Source organism: Vulpes vulpes, chromosome 3 (assembly GCF_048418805.1).
Source record: "Vulpes vulpes isolate BD-2025 chromosome 3, VulVul3, whole genome shotgun sequence".
Lineage (NCBI taxonomy): Eukaryota > Metazoa > Chordata > Mammalia > Carnivora > Canidae > Vulpes > Vulpes vulpes.
The window spans coordinates 132,106,459-132,127,562 of record NC_132782.1 but is presented as its reverse complement, the minus strand read 5'-3'; the positions used below and the strand labels follow the sequence as shown (position 1 = coordinate 132,127,562).

The following is a 21,104-nucleotide window of genomic DNA, read 5'->3' as shown; positions in this document are numbered from 1 at the left end:
TCAATTGGAGCACCTAAATATATAAAGCAAATATTAACAGGCTGAAGGGAGAAATAGCAACATAATAATTAAAAGTAGAGGACTTCAATATCACGTTTCCAACAATGGATAGACCATTCAGACAGAAAATCATCTAACACATTCTTCTTAAGCACACATGACACATTCTCCAAGACAGATCCTATGTTAGGCCGCAAAACATGTTTTAGCAAGGTGAAGAAAATCGAAATCATACCAACTATCTTTTCTGACTACAATAGCATGAAGCTAGAAATCAAGAACAAGAGGAAAAGTGGGAAATTCACAACTAGGTAGAAATTAAACAACATACATCTATCTGAGTAACCAAAAGATCAGAGAAGAAATCAAAAGGGAAATCTAAAAACTATATTTCAAGACAAATGGAAGTGGAAATATAACAAACCAAAATTTATGAGATGCAGCAGTCCTAAGAGGGACATTTATAGCAATAAATGCCTACATTAAGGAAAGGAAGAAAAGATCTACCTTCACATCTCAAGGAATTAGAAAAAGAAGAACAAATTAAATCTAAGCATATAGAAGGAAATTATAAAGATTAGAACAGAAATAAATGAAATAGAGACTAGAAAAACAATAGAAATGAAACACAGTTTTTTGAAAAGATGAAACAGACAAACCTTTACCTGGGATAATTAAGAAAAAAACGATTCAAATGAATAAAATTACAAATGACACAGGAAACATTGTAACTGACCACAGAAATACAAAGGATCATAAGAGATTACCATGAACATTTATACACCAACAAATTGGACAACCTAGAAGAAAGGGGTAAATTCCAAGAAACACACAACCTACCACGACGTTATGAGAAAGCAAAGTCTGAATGGATCAATAACAAGTAAGGAGATAGCTTTAGTAAACAAAACCTCCCAGCAAATAAAAGCCTAGAACCTGATGACTTCACCAGTGAATTTTACCAAACTTTTAGTGAAAAATTAATACAAAAAGCTTCCAAAATATTAAACAGGAGGGAACATTTCCAAACTCATTTGGAAACCAGTATACCCTGATACTAAAGCCAGACAAGGACACTACAAGTAAGGAAAATTATAGGCCAATATCCTTGATGAACATAGATGCAAAAGTCCTCAACAAAATCCTAGCAAACAGAATTCAGTGGCACATTAAAAGGATCAGACATCATAATCAAGTGGGATTTATCCCTATGCAAGGATGGCTCAACATATGCAAGTTAATAAATGTGAGAGACCACATTAACAGAATGAAGGATAAAAATCATAGGATCATCTTAATAGGTGCAGGAACAGCATTTGACAGAATTCAATACCTTTTCACGATAATAACTCTCAACAGATTAGACGTAGAAGGAATGTATCTCAACACAAGAAAACCTATATATGACAAACCCACAGCTAATACTATACTCAATGGTAAAAAGCTGAAAGTTTTTCCTTCAAGATAAGGATGCCCACTCTCACCACCCTAGTTCGACATAGTATTGGAAGTCCAAACCACAGCAATTAGGCAAGAAAGAGAAATATAAGACATCACATTGAAAAAGAAGAGCTAAAACTATCTGTTTGCAGATGACGTGATATAGAAAATCCTAAAAACTCCTTCAAAAATCTATTATAACTAACCAATGAATTCAGTACAATTGCAGGATACAGAATCAATATACAAAAATCAGTGGCATTTTTATACACTAACAATGAACAATCAGAAAGATACATTAAAGAAACAATCCCATTTACAATAGCTTCAAAAAATAAAATACTTAGGAATAAATTTAATCAAGACAGTAAAAGATCTGGGGTGCCTGGGTGGCTCAGTTGGTTAAGATCCAACTTTTGATTTTGGCTGAGGTCATGATCCCAGGGTCATGAGAATGAGCGTGTATCAGGCTCTGCACTGGGTGTGGGGCCTGCTTAAGATTCTCTCTCTTCCTCTCCCTCTGCCCCTCCCCTGCATGCATGTATGTGTTCTCTTTCTCTCTCTCTCTCAAAAAAAAAAAAAAAAAAAGGTGGTAAAAGATCTGTACACTAAAAACAAAAATATTTATGAAATAAGTTGAAGACAACACAATAAATGGAAAGATATACCACAAGGATTGGAAGAATTAGTACTACTAAAATGCCCATATAACCCAAAACTATCTACAGATTCAATGCATCCCTATCAAAATTTCAATGGCATTTTTCATAGAAATGGAAAAACAACCCTAAAATTCATAGGGAACCATAAAAGACTATGAATAAACCATCTTGAGCAAAAAGAATAAAATTGGAAGCATCACACTACCTAATATAAAAATATACTACAAAACTATAGTAATCAAAATAGCATGGCATTGGCATAAAAACCAATGGAGCAGACTAGAAACCCCGGAAATAAATCCACACCTTTATGGTCAATTGGTCTTTGACAAAGGTGCCAAGAATACACAATGGGGAAAGGACAGTCTCTTCAATAAATGATACTGGAAAAACTGGCAGAGGAATAAAATTGGATCCTTATCTCACGCCACATAACAAAAATCAACTCAAGGGCAGCCCGGGTGGCTCAGCTGTTTAGCTCCACCTTCAGCCCAGGGTGTGGTCCTGGAGCCCCGAGATGGAGTCCCACATAGAGCTCCCTGCATGGAGCCTGCTTCTCTCTCCGCTTGTGTCTCTGCTTCTCTCTCTGGTGTGTCTCTCATGAATAAATAAATAAAATATTTTAAAAACCCAAAAAGGGATCCCTGGGTGGCACAGTAGTTTAGCGCCTGCCTTTGGCCCAGGGCGCGATCCTGGAGACCCGGGATCAAATCCCACGTTGGGCTCCTGGTGCATGGAGCCTGTTTCTCCCTCTGCCTATGTCTCTGCCTCTCTCTCTCTCTCTTTCTGTATGTGTGACTATCATAAATAAATAAAAAATATTTTTAAAAATAAATAAATAAAAAAATAAAAACCCAAAGAAACAAAAATCAACTCAAAAAGGATTAAAGACTTAAACGTAAGGCCTCAAACAATAAAACTATTAGAAGAAAACATAGGTGATGAGCTTCCTGAGATTGGTCTAGGCAATGATTTTTTTAGATATGACCCTAAAAGCACAGGCAGCAAAAGGAAATATAGACAGGTTAGGACTCTATTTAACTAGAATCTTCTGCACAGCAAAGGAAGCCATCAAAAGTGAGAACTGATTACCTACAGAACAGGAGAAGATATTTTCATACCATATATCTGCTAAGAGGTTAATATTCAAAATACATAAGGAACTCAATAGTAAGAAAACAACCTAGTTTTAAAAAAATGGGCAAAGAAACTGAATATACATTTTTCCAAAGAAGACATATAAATGGCCAAAAGATGTATGAAAAGGTGCACAACATCACTAATCATCAGGGAGAAGCAAATCAAAACCACAATGAGATACCACCGTACACCTGTTAGGATGACTATTATTAAAAGGACAAGAGATAGCAACTGTTGCTAAGGGGGTGGAGAAAAAGGAACCCTTTATACTGTTGATGGGAAAGTAAACTGTTACAGCCATTATGGAAAACAGTATAGAGATTCCTCAAAAAATTAAAAATAGAATTACTATATGATTCAGCTACCCCACGTCTGGGTATAGAGCCAAAGGAAATGAAATCAGAATCTTGAAGAGATATCTGGACTCCTTTGTTTATTGCGCCATCCAAGATTTGGAAACAACCTGAATCCACCAATGGATGAACAGATACAGTAGATATGAGATACACACACACACACACATACACATACACACACGATGGAGTATTATTCAGCTCCAAGAAAGGAGGAAATGCTGCCATTTATAACAACACCGATGAACTTCGAAGACATTATGCTAAGTGAAATAAGCCAGACAGAGAAAGACAAATGCTGTATAGTCTCACTTATATGTAGGATTAAAACAATAACGACAACAACAAAGATCAAACTCATAGAATCATAGAGGAGAAAGGTGGTTGCAGGTCTGGGGAAGTTGAGGAGGGTAGAATGAGGAGGTACTGGTCAAAGGGCACAAAGTTGCAATCATATAGGATGAATAGGTCTAGAGGTGTAATATACAAGCATGTTGACTGTACCTTGTAAAACTGTACTGAACACTGGGAATATGCAAGAGAGTAGATATTAAGGGCACTCATGACACACATAAAAAATGACAATTAGGGACGCCTGAGTGGCTCAGTGTTTGAGCATCTGCCTTTGGCTCAGGGCGTGATCCCAGAGTCCTGGGATCCAGTCCTGCATTGGGCTCCCTGTGGGGAGCCTGCTTCTCCCTCTGCCTGTGTCTCTGTCTCTCTCTGTGTGTCTGTCATGAATAAATAAAATCTTTTTTAAAAAATGACAACTAGGTGAGGATATGTTAATTAGCCTGTCTGTAGTAATCATTTCACTATGAGTATGTATATAAATCACCACATTTTATACCTTAAATGGATATGATTTTTATTTAAAACTATACATTTTTAAAAAGATTTATTTATATATACATGAGAGACACAGAGAGACAGAGACAGAGACATAGGCAGAGGAAGAAGCAGGCTCCTTGCAGAGAGCTCGATGTGGGACTTGATCTTGGATCCTGGGATCACACCCTGAGCTGAAGGCAGACACTCAACCGCTGAGGCACCCAGGCGTCCCAAAACTATGTATATTTTTAAAAGAAGAAAAGAAAGTCAGTTCAGAACAAAGCTAAGTGATACGGATGTAGGATAAAAGATGATGAGGTCAGCGGGTAAGGCTTTATTTCGGGGCGCACAAAGGAAGAGTGGGAAAAGATCACGCAGAGCCTTATAGATTGTTATAGGGGATTTGGCTCTTCTTCTGAGCAGAAAGGGGAGACATCACAAGATTTTGAGCAAATTACTAAAATTATGTGACTTACATTTTAACACACCGCTCTGTTGAAAAAGACTGCAGAGAAGCTGCAGCAGGAAGACCAATTGGGAGGCCCAGTGTGTTCAGGCTCAAAAGAGGCAGGTGGCTTCAAGTGGCTGTGGAGGAGGTGGTGAGGAATGATTAGCATTTATACATACTGTGAAGGAGGAATTGACCCAATATCCACTGCTGACAGATCCACTGGGACATGTGAGAAAAAGGGAGGAGTCAATAAAGGAGAAATAAACGTGATTGGATAGATGTTAACATGCTTAACATGGTGCCTGGTAAATAGAAACCAGTAAATCAATATCAGCTATTATTATTGTCATTAGTTGACACGACATTATAAGTGTCATAACACTTCCTGTTACGCATGTCATGGTAGGTAATGTATGGAACCTGCAAGTAGTACCTAACATACAGTGTTCATAAAACTATTAAACTCTGAGAGATAGGTCCCAGGGAGTCTGTGGCCTCACTCCAAGGCTGGGTGATGGGTGGGTGAAGAAGCTTTAAGCCTAGGAGACAAATTAAATGACTTATCCAGGTCCTTGCTAGGGCTGTTGAGTAAGATCTGCAAGTGGCCATGCTCTTTCTCACCCAGGACTTACAATCTGTTATCTTCTAGAATACTGTTTTTGTAACATGTACTGTGTATTTTTAGTAAGAACAAACACATATTTAATGCAGAGAATTTAGAAAACATAAAGAAAAAACTTTAAACTTCCCAGGAATAATATCACCCTAATATTTTTCTGAGACATAGACATCTTCTCTTTTTGTTTCTTTTTCCTTTTTTTTTTTCAACATAGACACCTTTTAAAAGTTAAAACTAGGGTCATACTACACATACAGCCTCATTCACTTAACAATACCTTGCTTGTTTGACGATATACTTCCACAGCATCATTTTCAATGGTACATCATGGATGAATCACAATTATGTATCCCCTATTGTTCAACATTCAGGTTATGTCTAATTTTTTGGCATCATAAGTGGCCCTGTGATGAACATCATTACCGGTATCTTTGCTCACAGCTCTCATCAGTTTCCCAGAGGAGCTTTCTAGAAGAGGCGCTGCTAGGTCCAAGTTCATTTTTAAAGCTTTCACTGTATGTTGCCACAAACCTGACATCGATCATCTGGGATCACACATATTACAACTGAGGACCCATCCAGTCCCCTGGCCTCCTCCTGGAGGAATATGATAGAATGATAAACTATAAGGAACTGCAAGTCCAGTCTTTATTTCCTATTGGAAGCTGTGAAATCGTTTTATCTCTATTTGCCGATGCTTCCATTTGCTAAATGAAGCTACAGCACCTTCCTCCGGGCAGTGAAAACTAACCTTTGAAAAGATAATGACTTCCCAAAGCACACATTATTTAAATCAAAGAATTCTTAGAGACCAGCCCGTGTCCTTATAATTATCCTTCATCTAGAGGAGCGGGGACAAATCTCCTTCATCTTCCAAGCCATGTTTTTCCTGTTTTACTTTTAATCACATCTGGAACTGTACTGACCTGAGAACTGAGAACAAGGAATCCCAGGGCTCGGGAACTAATTGTCAAGAACAGCACACTGACCCCCTGTCTAGTGTGAGTGAGCATTTTTAGCCGGGAGGCCAGGGAAGGAGGCAGAGGGCTCTTTCAGCCGCAAGCACTTAGCCTGGTGTTGAATAATGGATGTGTTGAACTTTGAGATGGTGGGCTGGGCTGAGCCAGCCAACCCAGGGGGGATGCCCCTCATGCTCACCCCAGACGGGGGAAGGTGGTGTTGGGCCACCTCCAAAGGGGCGCCAGGAGACAGAAGGGAGGAGGAGAGCAGAGGCGGCAGTGTTCTCAGTAACCATGGGAGCAGCCCTTCCTATACCTCACCCCTGGGCCACCCTTGAGCCTGAGACCCAAGTGAGTCGACATCATTGGGCATCCAACTTTTCTGCATCTGGCTGACAAAGCAGGCCTCACAGAGTAAGCCAAATTTCCTCATCGTGGTTGAAATGAAGCCATTTACTTGGATGAAGCAGAACTGGAGTCCAGGACTGGACATTTTCCTTGTCCAGGTCACATGACCTCCAAGGACTTGCTGGATAGCAGGGCTTCTCCAACACTCAGAGTCACCCCAGGGCTCGTAGGCCGTGAACTTCACAAACCCTGAGCAGATCATGTGAGGCATGGGAAGAAGACTCCCTAGCCCAAACTCAGAAATTTCTAGGAAATCTCTTGGAAGATAAATTTGGATTCCCCTGGTAACCCTCTGAGTTCACCCAAGCACATGGCTTTTATAGGATTCCAATGGGACCCACAGTTGCTTTTTTCAGTTGGAGACCACAGAGGCACCTGCTTGCATGAGGTCACTTCACCCAAAGGTGCGATAGATGGCTCCTCTGACTGCATAGCTGCCATCTTTTCCTGAGGAGTGCTCAGTATCCTCCCTTTTGGGTTCTCACATGGACCATATCCTGGGGGTATTGCTCCTTGAAGCACAACCAGTGGTCCTGAATGTAACCCAAGGTCCTGTGGAGACCACAGAGACTGCAGAGATCTGAGGAGCCACAGGCATCCATGTCATCATGACCTCAGGGATCCATCCCTCAGGGAGGCTGGCTGGATGTCATAAAAATTAATTAAATCACTTAAATTGACTGTTGGGGTGTTAACCTAGAGCAGGCACTGACAATTCCTCAGACTTTGAAGGCAGTGAGAGGTCATCTGAGTCATTGTACAATGGGTCTCGGTGGAAACTAAGTAAAAACAGGGAGGTGCAAGTCTGGCCCACTCCCCACTGAGTCAGAGCAGGCCTCCCTCTGGGGGTCCGTCAGATGTGGGTACTCCTTCTCCCCTGTGGGGCCTCACATCCTAAGCAGCTCACTCTCCTACATGAGAGGACAGAGTGAAGACTGCTCAGGAATCACCGAGCTGGGGGGGGGGGGGGGGGGGGGCGCTAACTCTTTCTTTGTTGTTTTTATTCCCACAACTCCATTTCTGAGCAAATGCACTTTTCTTCCTCCGTCTCCTTCCCCTCCTTTCTTTTACTGTGCTTTCTCTTTTCCCACATCCTACTTGAGAAGTAAGAGTTGGCAAAACCCAATTACCCATAGGCAGATGGTTATATTCCAGAAAAGTCAGAACCACCCAAGAATTGTTCAGAAAGACTCTGCTATCCCATCATATATATTATCACATACACAGAGATACATATCAGGAAACTCAGACCATTGTTTAACTTGTTGATACTCTCTTAGTGATTTAGTTTTTCATTTGAAATATAGAAGTGTTTATGGAAACAAATACTATCATCTTTTCTGAATTTAGAGCCATTAAAGTCCTGTGGGCAAGGGTGGTGAGTTTTGAGAAGCTGAGGTCAGGGTTGGTAGAGACAGGAGACAAGCTTTCAGACCTAAAGGTATGCCCGAGAACTACAATACTATTAGGGATTGCTGCTAGATCTGAGTGTGGCAGCTTCTTTGGGAGGCAGCAGTGCAGTGTGGGGTTAAAAACACATATTTTGTGGTCACACAGGCTGAGTTCAAAACCCAGCTCTGACATTTATATCCGGAGTGATCTCAGTGAGTTATTCAGCCTCTCTGAGGATCAATTTTGTCATTTATAAAATAGGTGGTCCTGAGGACTAAATGAGCTCACATGAGTAAACCACTTGATACGTAAGTATTAGTAAATGATAGCTAGTATTTTGCAACATCAATTTTAAAAGCAATTCTGTTTGTGTTATTAAGACTTGCACATGATAAATTATGCCTCCTTTAAAATGTTTTCTTGTATCGTTTTATTTTTTTAAATCCTTTTGCTCTTTAGCAACATAGAAAGGCCTGCCTATTTAGGACTGTTAAATAAGCCCAATAAGCTCTTAGATGAAGAACTTAAACCTCAATACAGGTATAATTTATTAATTTGCTGAGTTGATGAAATTATTATCATCATCCTGGAAGCCAATTCAGTTAATATATCAATTTCACCCATAATTTCAACAAAGAAAAAAAAAAGATCAGAAAGAGTGGAAACACTGTCCCTACCTCGGCTCTGTTAATTATCACTTTAAGTTGACTTAGACCGGAAGCTGGAAAGGATGGGAAGTGAAAGGTAGCTGACCCATGATGACAGAGGGGTAGGAAGCTGGGGGAAGGGTTTCTGTCTTGGAAAAGACCGAAACAAGAGCTTCCACGGAAGTAAAGATTCACACAGGAAAGGCCTGGAAAACCAAAAGCTAAGGAGTGGGCTCCCTCCGTGGTCCTGATCCCCCGATGGTGACTGATAACCTCCATTGTGTCCAGGCCTAGTGCTTCCGGGCAGGAAGTCCCAGCCCCCACGCCAGGATCAGGCCAGCCTGGGAGCAGGTCCTGTGGGGGCATCTCACCACCACTTCTCAACCTCCTGAGTGGGGTCGAGTTCAGGCTGCCTTTCCCAGGACCTCAGAGGGTTCAGGGGTCAGGGCTGGTGCAGGCTGGTGTGGAATCTGGCTTCATCTGTGTGGACGCCAGTGGTTGAAGCTGGGCCTGTAGGGGAGCGTGAGGGTGCTGCCTGAGGGAAGGGGTGTGAAGAGGGTGAGGAATGAAAAGTGAGAGAGAAGATACAGATTTTCAGTTTCACAAGGTGGCTTATGTTTGGAGGACACACTGAGGTCAAGGGTCAGAGCAGAAAGAGATTTGAAAGTTAAGACAGAAGTCTCTTTCCCCCATATTTCAATTTTTTCCCTCATTTTAACTTTAGATTTGGGCTAATTTGGTTAATAACTTAGGACAAAATCAATCTTGAGTTTCCACCAAATCTGGTTACTTTAGTGACAGTGATGGTGAACCTTGGAGGCCCAGGTGAGCCTCTTCCGGGGGTCCTGTTGGTATACCTTAGACACATATTTGGACTAGAATCCCAAATAAATAGGCATTAAAATGCTTGACCTGCGTTCACCTCTGCCTATGCATGTTTAGAGATTAGATAAGAGAATTTGAGGGAATTTTTATTGATAAAATAATGACGATAACAATAATAGTAACAAACATAGACAATATTGTTCTAACTGCTTTATATATATATAAGAACCCATTTAATCCTCATACCAACTCTTTGAGATAATGAGTAATATTTCTGATATATCATCGATAATATCATATATGACATATATATATATAGACATAGAATCACAAGAGTCACATGCTCCACCAACTGAGCCAGTCAGGAGCCCCTCATATCTTAATTTTAAAGCAAGAATCAGGGGTACCCAGCTGGCTCAGTTGGTGGAACATGTGACTCTTAATCTCAGGGTTGTAAGTTTGAGCCCCATGTTGAGTGAAGAGATCACTTAAAATAAAATCTTAAAAAAATTTTTTTAATAAATAAATAAATAAAACAAGAATCAAACTTTGATAACTGCTTTTCAAAAATGACATTATTGTTTCTTCTGATTAAAATTTATAGTTGTAGGGAATTCAAAAAAAAATTTAAAACATCACCAAGAATTAAAACTGCCTATACTCTTGCCACACAGAAATAAGTACTATTAACATCTTAATGTATTTTCTTTCAGACTTTTTTCTATGCATAAATGTATATACATTACTGAGCTAACACTCTACATATTATTTTGTAACCTGCTTTTTCCCCTGGACAGTATATCAATAATGTGTTTTTATGCCATGTGGTATGCCATCATGGCATTTCCATAATTTATTTAACCAACTCCCTACTGTTGGACATTCAGTAATTACCTTCTTTTCACTCTTAAAAATAACTCTGTGATAACCACAGTAATCACCACTTCTTTTTTTTTTTTAATCACCACTTCTTAAATATGTATTTTTATCCTGCTGAAAACAAGGAGGGGGCATTAATGTGACAATTATCCAAGAAATTCTAAGTTTGAACAGGAAGTTCTAAGAGATTCGAAAGGCCATCTAAATGCAGCTTTCAGGCCTCCCTGGCTTACTCAGAACGCTCACCCTGACCCAGGCCGAGGCGGCATGGAGTTTTTATACATTCAGCCAGCTTGTTTTTGCAGAGGCACCTATGGTCTGCCAATCACTATTTCAGGAGTAAGATATATCCAGAGTATTCCCAGAGTCCAAGCAGTCCAGCTGTGTGACTCTGGGTAAGTAATTTTACTACTCTGAACCTCGGTCTCCTCACCTGTGAAATGAAGATAATGGTACCTGCCTGGTGGATTGTTAGGAGGAAGACATGAGATAATACAAAGATGCCCTACAGTGCCTGATACATGTCAAGTGCTCTACCTACTATTATTAGTTCCAACCTGCCCCTTTTGCTTTTACTGAAGACCATCTGAAGCTCCAGTTCCATCCCTCAATAGTTACAAGCTTCTGGGCAGCCCGGGGGGCTCAGTGGTTTAGTGCCGCCTTCAGCCCAGGGCCTGATCCTGGAGATCCAGGATCGAGTCCCACCTCGGGCTTCCTGCTTGGAGCCTGCTTCTCCCTCTGCCTGTGTCTCTGCTCCCCCCTCCCCTCTCTCTCTCCCTGTGTGTGTCTCTCAGGAATAAATAAAATCCTAAAAATAAAAAAAAAATAGTTGCAAGCTTCTCTTTCCACACTTAAAAAAATTCTTCTACTCTCCTCCCACCAGCAGCCTAACTGAGGCAACTGCCCGGCCTATTATGGCTTGAGTGGTGCACACTGTCAAGGAAAAAAGAAACACAAAGTTGACCGATAAGAATACAGAGTTGAGCGGGTAGCCTTCCAAGTTATAGTAGATACTTGATTAGTCTTGAAACTTAGAGTCAACAAAACCCAATTGCTTCAGTTTACTCTGGACATTGAGATTTCCTCTGCAACAGAAAAGCCTGCCCCGTGCCTCACAGTCCTTAGAGTTCAGTTTACATTTTGAAACTCTAAACCTTCCAGTTACTCCTCTACAAATTGCATCTGCTGTGACCCACACAGTGACCGCGTCCCTGACGCTAAGTGAGAACAGGGGGAAGAGCACAGGCCTCCTCCTGGCAGTCAGGGAATTTTCCATCTCCCGCGGTCAGGAGCTAGCGGGGAAGTCGCAAGGGCCACGTGCGACGCGGAGCCACCCAGCCACCGAGCCACCGAGCCACCGAGCCATCGGCACAGGGCAGGCTTCCCTGTCTCCCCCTGCAGCACGCCAGCCCCTTGCCCGCTGCAAAATGTTCATTCTCATTCCTTGACAGACCTTCAGGGATAATCTCCTTTTTTTTTTTTTTTTTTTTTTTTTTTACCGTAACTTGTATTATTTAAATGGCCAGAGTCAGCCCAGTCCCGAGCTAGCTGCAAGGTGCTGCTGGGGGGATGCCAAGAGGCTAGCGTGAGGTCACAAGGGGCCTCAAATTAGCTTAAAACCTTCTCGGCTATTTATCCTCACTCTTTTAAAAATGCTGCAAACTGTGGGAAAATCAAAGAGGCTCTCTGTAATCCCCGAACATGTCAATGAGGCAGAAAATGTGACTTTGGGGGAACCAGACTGCGGAGTGATCGAAGAGGCGGCACCATCTAACAGGTGGAGGATCAAACTGAATTTTCTGTTCCTTCATCCACCACCAGCAGGGTTCTAGAGCTTCTGGACACCTCACTTGCTGATGCTTTAGTTGTCTTTTTTTTTTTTTTTTTTTAGTTGTCTTTTTTGTAAAATGAGAATCACACTACTAGGTACTCTCTAAAGTCCTGTACAGGGTTTGATGAAATATTTTTTTAAATGTGTTTTTACATCTTTATCGGAACTGAGACAGCTAGGTGCATTTATTAATAATATGGGATTAATGCCCATTATTAATGTCCATTAATAATATGGGCAGAAAGTACGAACAGACAATTCAAAATAAAAAATACACATAGCTAATGAACATTTTCAAAGAAAGTCAATCTTACTAATAATTATGATTTTCAACTTATCCAAACAATAAATCTTTAAAAAAAAATGTTTATGCCAAAGAGGTTTAAAAAAAAAAAAAAGTTCCATGGAGAGTTGAGATCATACTGCTTACTTGGAAGGTCATGGAAATACAGGTAAACCTCTAAATCAGGCAGGGCCTAAGCCACGGGGGACCTGCTGTCCACAACCTGCCAGGCCCTGTACTTCCTGGGGACTCAGCTGGTTTTGTTTGCTCAGAGCACCAGTCCTTTCTACTGGCAGCACTGCTTCGGCAGCCACTCACCCCTGACCCTCAGGCCCATCTGTTTGGGGGATGCTGGCCAAGCCCTGGTCAGCTCAGTGGAACCTGATCCTGGGATTTTGTCAGAATTATCAGGAAAGTGAGGTTTCCTTCTGTAGGCACTAAAAACTGTAAGAAAACATCAGAAAGTAGAATGGTGCTTGCCAGGAGGTGGGGGTGGGGGTGGGAGCCAGGAAATAAAGAGTTGTTGCTGAATGAGTATAGAGTTCCCATTCTGCAAGATGACAAAGTTCTGGGGATCTGTTGCACAACAATGTGAGTACACACTATGTGAATATACATGACTAAATTGTACAATTAAGATGATTAAGATGGCAAATATCATGTTTTTAACCCACAGTTAAAAACTTTTTTAATTACAAAAGAAGAGGGGCACCTGGGTGCCTCAGTGGTTGAGCATCTCCTTGGGGTCGTGATTCCGGGGTTCTCAGGGAGCCTGCCTCCCTCTGCCTATGTCTCTGCCTCTCTCTGTGTGTCTCTCATGAATATTAAATAAAATATTTAAAAATAAAATTTTTTAATAAAAATTTTTTAAAAAGAAAGAAGGAGGGGGCACAGGAGGAGGGGAGGCAGGAAGGCAGGTAGGAAGGATCGAAGGAAAAGAAAACCCAGGGCCAGGGGGTCCAATGCCCCATGCAGAAGGTTTAACTAAAAAACGGAGCCAAATACAGGGAAAGCGAAGCTGAGAAATTGAGTCCTGATAACTTTGTATGAGTTTCTGAATCCAGTCATGCCTGAAGCTCATTCTATCTGTGGACTTTTTGTCATTATTTTGGAAGTGACACCTGTACAAGGTTTTAAAAGTCAAATCATATTACAAGATTTATAAACAACAACCACAGAAGTCCCCTGCCTATGCCTTCCCATCTCCTTGATCTTCCTCTTAAGTGTTATCTGAGAGTCTGTATAGTATTTATTTCCATATTTCTAACCAGTAGGGTTATATTGCTACCTCCCAGGTCTATACTTTCACATGTGATCTACTGACTTTTTCTACAGAAGGTGAGGATTTAGCACTATTGCTCATTACCTTCCATCCGACTCCATCCTTCCAAAATAAAGTTTTGCACTAGTTTTCCTCTTACTATGCAATGTAACGTGGTTACATTTCCTTCTTTCACCGTTCTTTCTATAGGTAATACTTTCCTCCCCTTTATCCGTTGCTCATTTTTCACTACCGTAATTTCTTCCTACAGTCACAAAAGCATTGTAAAAGCCTCCGAATTCAACTTCCTTTTTTAGTTAAATGCCTGATATTTTTTCAGTTCCTTTTTTTTCCTACAGATGTTCCTTCCTGGAAACTTCCATCTGCCTGTTTCAATCCGGACTAGTTAACTTCCAGGCCTGCTGTGAAGCTTCCTCGACTTTCTTTCCAGCCCTTCCTGTGGCAGTCACTTCAACGTGGCCCTCAAAACTGATCCTTCTTCTCAAACACAAAACTAGCTGATTAGTTTATCAGTTTTAGCTGTTGGGATGTAAGCAGAAATGATGCTCATCATTTACAGAGCTGATCCGTAAAACCTTCTAGAGAGATCCTCTTTCTCTTCCCCAGGCTGACATTGGAAGCCATGCACTGAAGTTGGCAAAGTCTTTTCCGAGCCCAGAATAACTTTGTGGAGCAGAGACCCGTCCCACTCTGCCATCTTTTATTACAGATTGCATTTTATGAACAAGAGTTCACTTTTTTTTATTCCACTTAATTATTCCTTTTTAAAGCATCTGTTTCTCATTTCATTAATGCAATATCATCTATTACCCCTTTGAGGACATTGAAAGGTTTTGGGTTTTGGTTTCCTTTTGCTTTCTGCACTCTCTGTTTCCTCCATATTCTTTTTGTCATTTATCTGCTTTCATAACTGTCTTTCAGTTTGAGTTTTTCCCCGAGTATGTGAGTATCATCATTGACTCTGACCATATTTGAGAGTAAGGCACTAAAAAACTGACTAAAAGCTATGTGACCACAGGTGAGGTATATTGCCTGGTAATCTGCATGCAAATGATAAGGCAACTGGCTGGACTTTTTAGTTGAGAACCCCCAAATCTCAGTATGGTGGGGCTGTTGTGGGGGGAACAATCTCCCTAGAGATGAATTTCCTGTCTTGACTCCTGCTTAGTCTCTGTAAGCCCAACTGTGGGAGTTCTGTGAGCTGATGGGTGGGGAGGGTGGGTGGCTGGAGGTCTCACCATTCTGAATATGAAATCACCCCTGTTTCCTGAAGATCAAACCCATCTTTTGCATTTTTTCATTTTCAGGGGCCTCCCCTACCCCTTGCCATACCTAGTGTCTCAGGGACTAGAACCTTTCTGGTTAATCTCCCACCATGGTAAACCTTCAGCCGTCTCCCAAGGCTGGGGAGACGTGGGAAGCTCCTCATATACACTGAGACAATGTCTCTCTTTTCAACCCCGTGCCTCCTTCTCCCCTTCAGATGCTTCTGCACTGCCAGTTCCTGAGCCCTTCCAGCGTTCTGTGGTGTGAATGGATTTGCTCTGCCTTTCAGCCTCTTTGTAATGAGTATTGGGACACACCACCCTGACTCTCCCTCTTTGACTGATGCTCTCATTTCCTTGCTGTGGGGCTTATGGGCTGATGAAGGTTTACAGCTGAGTTCCTTCCCAGGGATGGGCCCCGGATGGAGGGACTCACCTCATCCAAAGCTATCTCCCTTCCAGGGTCAGCCACATTCAGTGACTGGTCCATGGTGGTGTACAAAGTCCTGAGGCCCTTGTCTCCATTGGAGACCACTCTGAAGAGCTTCCAGCAAGGCCAGCTGAGACTGCTGAGACTTACTCTCTGGCCAGCCATGCTTCTTCCACTCTTCTGCAGGTATGGCTGCCAGAAACTTCCTCTATCACATCCTTGTCTCAGGGTCTGTTTCACAGGGAACCCAATCTAAGACACCCCCAGCTCTCTTGTGCTTTCATTCATCTGATTTTCATATTCTAAGAATCTCTTGGCATTTCTCATTTGCTATTGTCTCCTTTTTTTTCTGTTTATATCTAATTTTTTTTCTCCTCTGCTCTCATTTCGGTGACATTTTTACAAGGCATCGAAGATGAACACGTGTATTCAATCTATTGTGTTTAACCAGAAGTGTGAACACATATTCATAACATCATGGGAAATATAAATTTCAACTTCCTATAGGTCATGTGAAAATTATTAAAATTAACTCCATTTTTTTTTAGCACCATTTGAAATGGAATGTTAAGAAATGAGAAACCATAGGGTATATCTGACAGATCCAAATCATCAGTGAAAAAGCTAGAGAATAGCACCCACACTTTCCTGACACACTCCTGTCCCACTTCTAGACTCTACTCTCCTCCTCCTTCCTGGAAGAGGCCACTAAAGCCACAGCAAGCTCTGAGGAACATTCTCTTTCCTCTCCAGGATTTTGCACATGTTGTATTCCTGGCTAGGAATGCCCTTTCCTCATTTCATCTGGCCAAATCCTCCTAATCTTGTGGAATCCAGCAGAGAACACCATCAAGCCCCACACCCAGCATCAGGCCAGATACCTCCCCAGTGTATCCAAAGCACCTCACATCTACCTTCATAATATCACTTAAACACCAGGATTATTATTGCCTGTGACTTTGAGCTCCCAGAGCATAGGAACTGAGCATTTTTCATCATTTTAGAACCAGTATTTCTCACAGTGCCTGACACATAGTAGATGTTCAATAGTGTGTGTGGAATAAATTGATCAATGGATGCATGATTCAATCAGGCTTTCCCTGGGGTCAGTCATGGAAGGTAGCCCTCGTGTCTGGGGAGAAAAGAAGACCTGGAGTCTATCCAAGCCTTCACCCATACCCTGATGAACCAGAGCCTAGAGGCGCAAGAGCAACGGAATCCGCATAACCAAGTGCTAACTGATCTGGGTTGGCAGAAATGGGGGGGAAAAAGATGTCAGAATAGCTATTTTGGATATTGATCCTAAAAAGGCAGAAAAGGGGAGACCACACAAAAAAATCATTATTACCAACCTGACATTGCAAAAACTTACAAAAAGGAATTTTGCAAAGAGCCTGTAATATGAACAACAGCATCGCTACCAATACTTATATTTTAGGAATTTCTTAAAAATCTGTACATGTTTTATCTCATTTTATTTTCACAATGTCTTATGGATTGGGTGCTTATTTATATTTTCCTTTAGATGAGGAAATCGAGGTGCAGAAAATTGCCCCAGGCCTTTCAGCTAGGAAGTGAGAGTACTAGGATTTGAATCCAGTCTCTTAGCCATACGACAATAGCTCCCTCTCCTCTCATGTCCAGATCTCATCAACTCAACGCCTGCCCCAAGTTGACAGAAAGGAAATTCACCCATTTGAATAGAACAGCAAGATTTCTGCCTTGGCTGCATTCCCAGCTGTGTTCAGTCCCAGGGCCCAGGTACCACGAAATTTAGGTGAAGAGAGCTGAGAAGAAGGATCCAGTGGGAGGATGCTTTTACCCTCATCCCTTAACAAGTGAACTGGGAGACAGAATCAATGTAAAGGGAAAGGGGGAGAAAAAGGAGCCCTGGAGGGCAGGGCCACCCAGGCTAGCTATGCCTCACTGCAGAGCTGTCCCCTCCAGGCCTGCCCCCAGGGACCTGTTGGGATCAAATGGCTCTCAGATGACGGGCTTGGGTTTGTGGACCCAGGAAGAAGGGGCCAATAGCAGCAGGGAGCAAGTCAGAGCCAGTGACTCACCCCACATGGGGGCTGAGGTTCAGGAACACATCACAAGATGCTGAGACACGTCTCAAACACTTGCCAGCTGAGTCCATCTGGAACATGAGTTGGGAGCATGAAGGAGTGGGGAGAGGAGGGGAGGAGCCCTAACCCTGCGGGTCACCGACAGCTGACTCAGAGCTGACTTCCATGGCCCTGGCTGGCGGACCCTCCCCAAAGTGAGAGGTCAAGAGAGCCCCCGGGCTGTACCTGGGGATACTTTCCCAAGGAGGGAGGGGGGAGGCAGCTCCTGGATGCCCCGCGGCTCCCTCCCCTCCCCCTTCCCTCTTCCTTCTCCTGTCAGGGCCTCCATTTGCTCAGGACGGCCCACCCCTAAATGTGGGCGGCCTAAGAAAGGAACTGCCACCAAAAATCCCTGGGGACCAGCTTGTTGCTTTTCCTCTGAATCCTTTCAAAAGATTCAAAGCTAGGCCATGAAATCGTTCCCACTTGCCTGAAGACTTTCACACTTGTAATTACTGAATCTGTGAGGTGGAATTATTTGTTTCAGGCCTGTCTTTCCCCCCTGGGGAAGCCATTTCACCAGGGGTGGTTTAGTCTCGTTCACCAGGGCCTGGGAGAGTGCCCAGTACACAGGTGGTGCTCAATACGTGTTTGATAAGTGATAAACTGTGCATGGATTTCCTGCCACCCTTATAGGTTGGTATGAACAAAACTACCCCCACACACATATCTCCATGCACCGGCCTTCAGATGCTCTGGTTGCCCACCCCCCAACTCCTTCCCCACCCCCCTCATGCCCCCTGACTAGGGCCTGGTTCTGCATTTGCAGAAGCTGTAATTAAAGCTCCCCCAAGAGCCTGAGAGCTCCAGCCCATCATGTGGCTTGGGCCCCAGTTACAGCTCAGGTGTCAGGGGCCGGCCAGGCTGGGAGGGCAAGATCTCTGGAAATCATCTGGGGACTGAATGACATGGATGAAGAATTTGAGAAGTTGGGGGAATCAGCTTTTGAAAGGAAATGTCTGTAACTCAGGGGAAAAAACAACGAGGATGAAGGGCGAACTGCTTGGCTATGAGAAAGTGTACTGGCTCCGAGTCAAACTGGCTCTCTTCCAGATTTTTATTTCTGGTGTTTGGTGGTTAAATAAAAAAAGCTTATAAACTTAACTCCAGTGAAGAAAAAATACAACTATTTCAAATATTGATCCTGAATAATCCCTTCAAACCAGGTTGGGGGGGGGGAGTGGAAAGACCACCTGGTGTGCAGGGAGGGAGGGACCCAGTGGGGGAGGGCTGGGGCCAACCACAGTTCTGGCTGCTGAATTGGGATAGCACATCCCCTACTCCGAGTGCCTATTTTATTGGTCACTTACCCACCTCCCATTGGATTTTAAGGACCAAGGGACAGAAAGTAAATTTGCAGGCATGTGGCTTCCAGCAATGATTCTCAGCATGTCTAGACTGCTCCGGTACTAACACTTACATCTGACATTAGGTGACTCTTCCTCTCTAGGCAGAACTTGTTTTTAACATAGAAATGAATTTCAAGTAACTGTATCTGATCAATAAAAACGTTACAAATATCGAAGAGGAAAACTGGCAAGGGATGCGGACCCATAGTTCACTAGAGGACAACAAAATACTGATAAACACCTGAAAAGGTGTCCATTTCCAATAGTTGTCAAAGAAATGCAATTAAAACCATGAGAAACACTGTTAAGCCTTTCAGAGTAAAACAAATCTTGTTATTTGCAAATTTTAACTTTTGAAAAACCAGAATCAATTGGAAGACTATGGAACTGAGATCTCAGTCAAGTGACTGGTCACAATATTCTTATTAAAAGCATATATTTCTTCCTGAACACCCACAATAACCAGCTATAAAATACAATTGAAAACAGAGTCCATTCATAGTAGCAACCAAACAACAAAATTTAAAATGTCCAGTAATTAATATAACAAGAAATGAGGGACTTGTATGAAGAAAAGCATTCTGCTTTATTGAGGGACAATGAAAACAAAAGACCCACACGTCTGAAAATGTCCAGATGAATGAAAGATTTAAGTGTAAAATATGAAATCATGAAAGTCCTGAAAGAGAACGTAAGTAATCATGTGATTCTGAGATAGAAGCCCTTCTATGAATGACCCCAAAGGCAGAAACCATTAGTGAAAAGTTAGATAAAAATGACAATATCCAAGAAAAAAGATTAGTTTCAGTGTGTTGATAAATACCATAAACCAAACTAAAAGGCAAATAATAGACTAAGTACTACAAATATTAAATATTTTCTCAATGTTAAAGGAAAACTTATTGCTGGGATTCCTTTTTGTTATGGAACATTCGTCAATATGTATTCTAAAGGAGCATTTGGGGGGAAAGCGTCAATAAGACCTGGTTAAAGTTCTTATTTCTTAGCAGTAAATAACTCTGTGGGCTTTCTTTTAGCTCCTCAAAAATTATCAAGATCTTCGGGTCCTTAATGTCCTTCACGTATGCTGTTCTCTTTGCTTAAAAAATAAATATACTTTCTGTCACCGCCATGAGCAGCCATATCTCATTCTTCAAGCTTGAGCATAAATGATGTCTAATTCAAGTCATTCTTTACTGTGTTACTTAGCTCAACATGAGGATCTCCTCCACATTTATCAAAACCACACCTTGTAATTTTAAATGTATTTGTTCATTTGGGATTCAATACAGAGTGAGATCCCTAAGGGGGCACAGGAAGATGCCTATCTGATACACCAGCATAAAGCAGTGTTTGGTATAGAGTTTGGCGTAAGCCACCAGACAACACATGTTTGTGGGATGAATGAATAAACACTCATCTGTTGGAGATGTAAGAGAAAATGAGATAGTCTTTGGGTCCTGGTGCTGCTGACATTCTAGGAATTGATTGACTGATTGATTGAATATATGGATAGATGAATGAATGAATGAATGAATGAATGAATGAATGGCTTGGATAAGCCTTTCATGGTGTTATTCTGTAAGGATTGCTTATCTGGTTTTTACATCTTCCAGGGGACCAGAACCTTGACCTGAATCATGAGGTAGGGTGCAGATATCTTTATCTACCTTAAACCCTGCCCTAGTCAATACCCACATGCCCCAGCCCCAAATCTTGCTGGACTCAAGGAGTGCAGTCCAACAAAGAAATTATTGAGAAGAAGAACTTTCATTTATTCCTCATGTCTTGATATTTAAGAGAGTCCAATTCATAACCCCTGCAGGATTTCTCTTTTTTTCTCTAACCCAATCCCCTCCAGTCTCACAAGAATCTAAATAGTCTAAATCAATCTAGACCTTTACCAAATCCCCACTCCCCTTCTTTCCCAACAACCCCATTCCCCACCCT

The 21,104-nt window shown here is 42.0% G+C and overlaps 1 long non-coding RNA gene across 2 annotated transcripts in view; it reads right to left on the bottom strand.

Annotated features, from left to right (window-relative positions):
- The window catches only part of LOC112918382 (uncharacterized), a 49,843-nt gene that overhangs the window by 27,274 nt on the left and 1,465 nt on the right, over nucleotides 1-21,104 (bottom strand). The gene's annotated exons all lie outside the window — the stretch shown is intronic.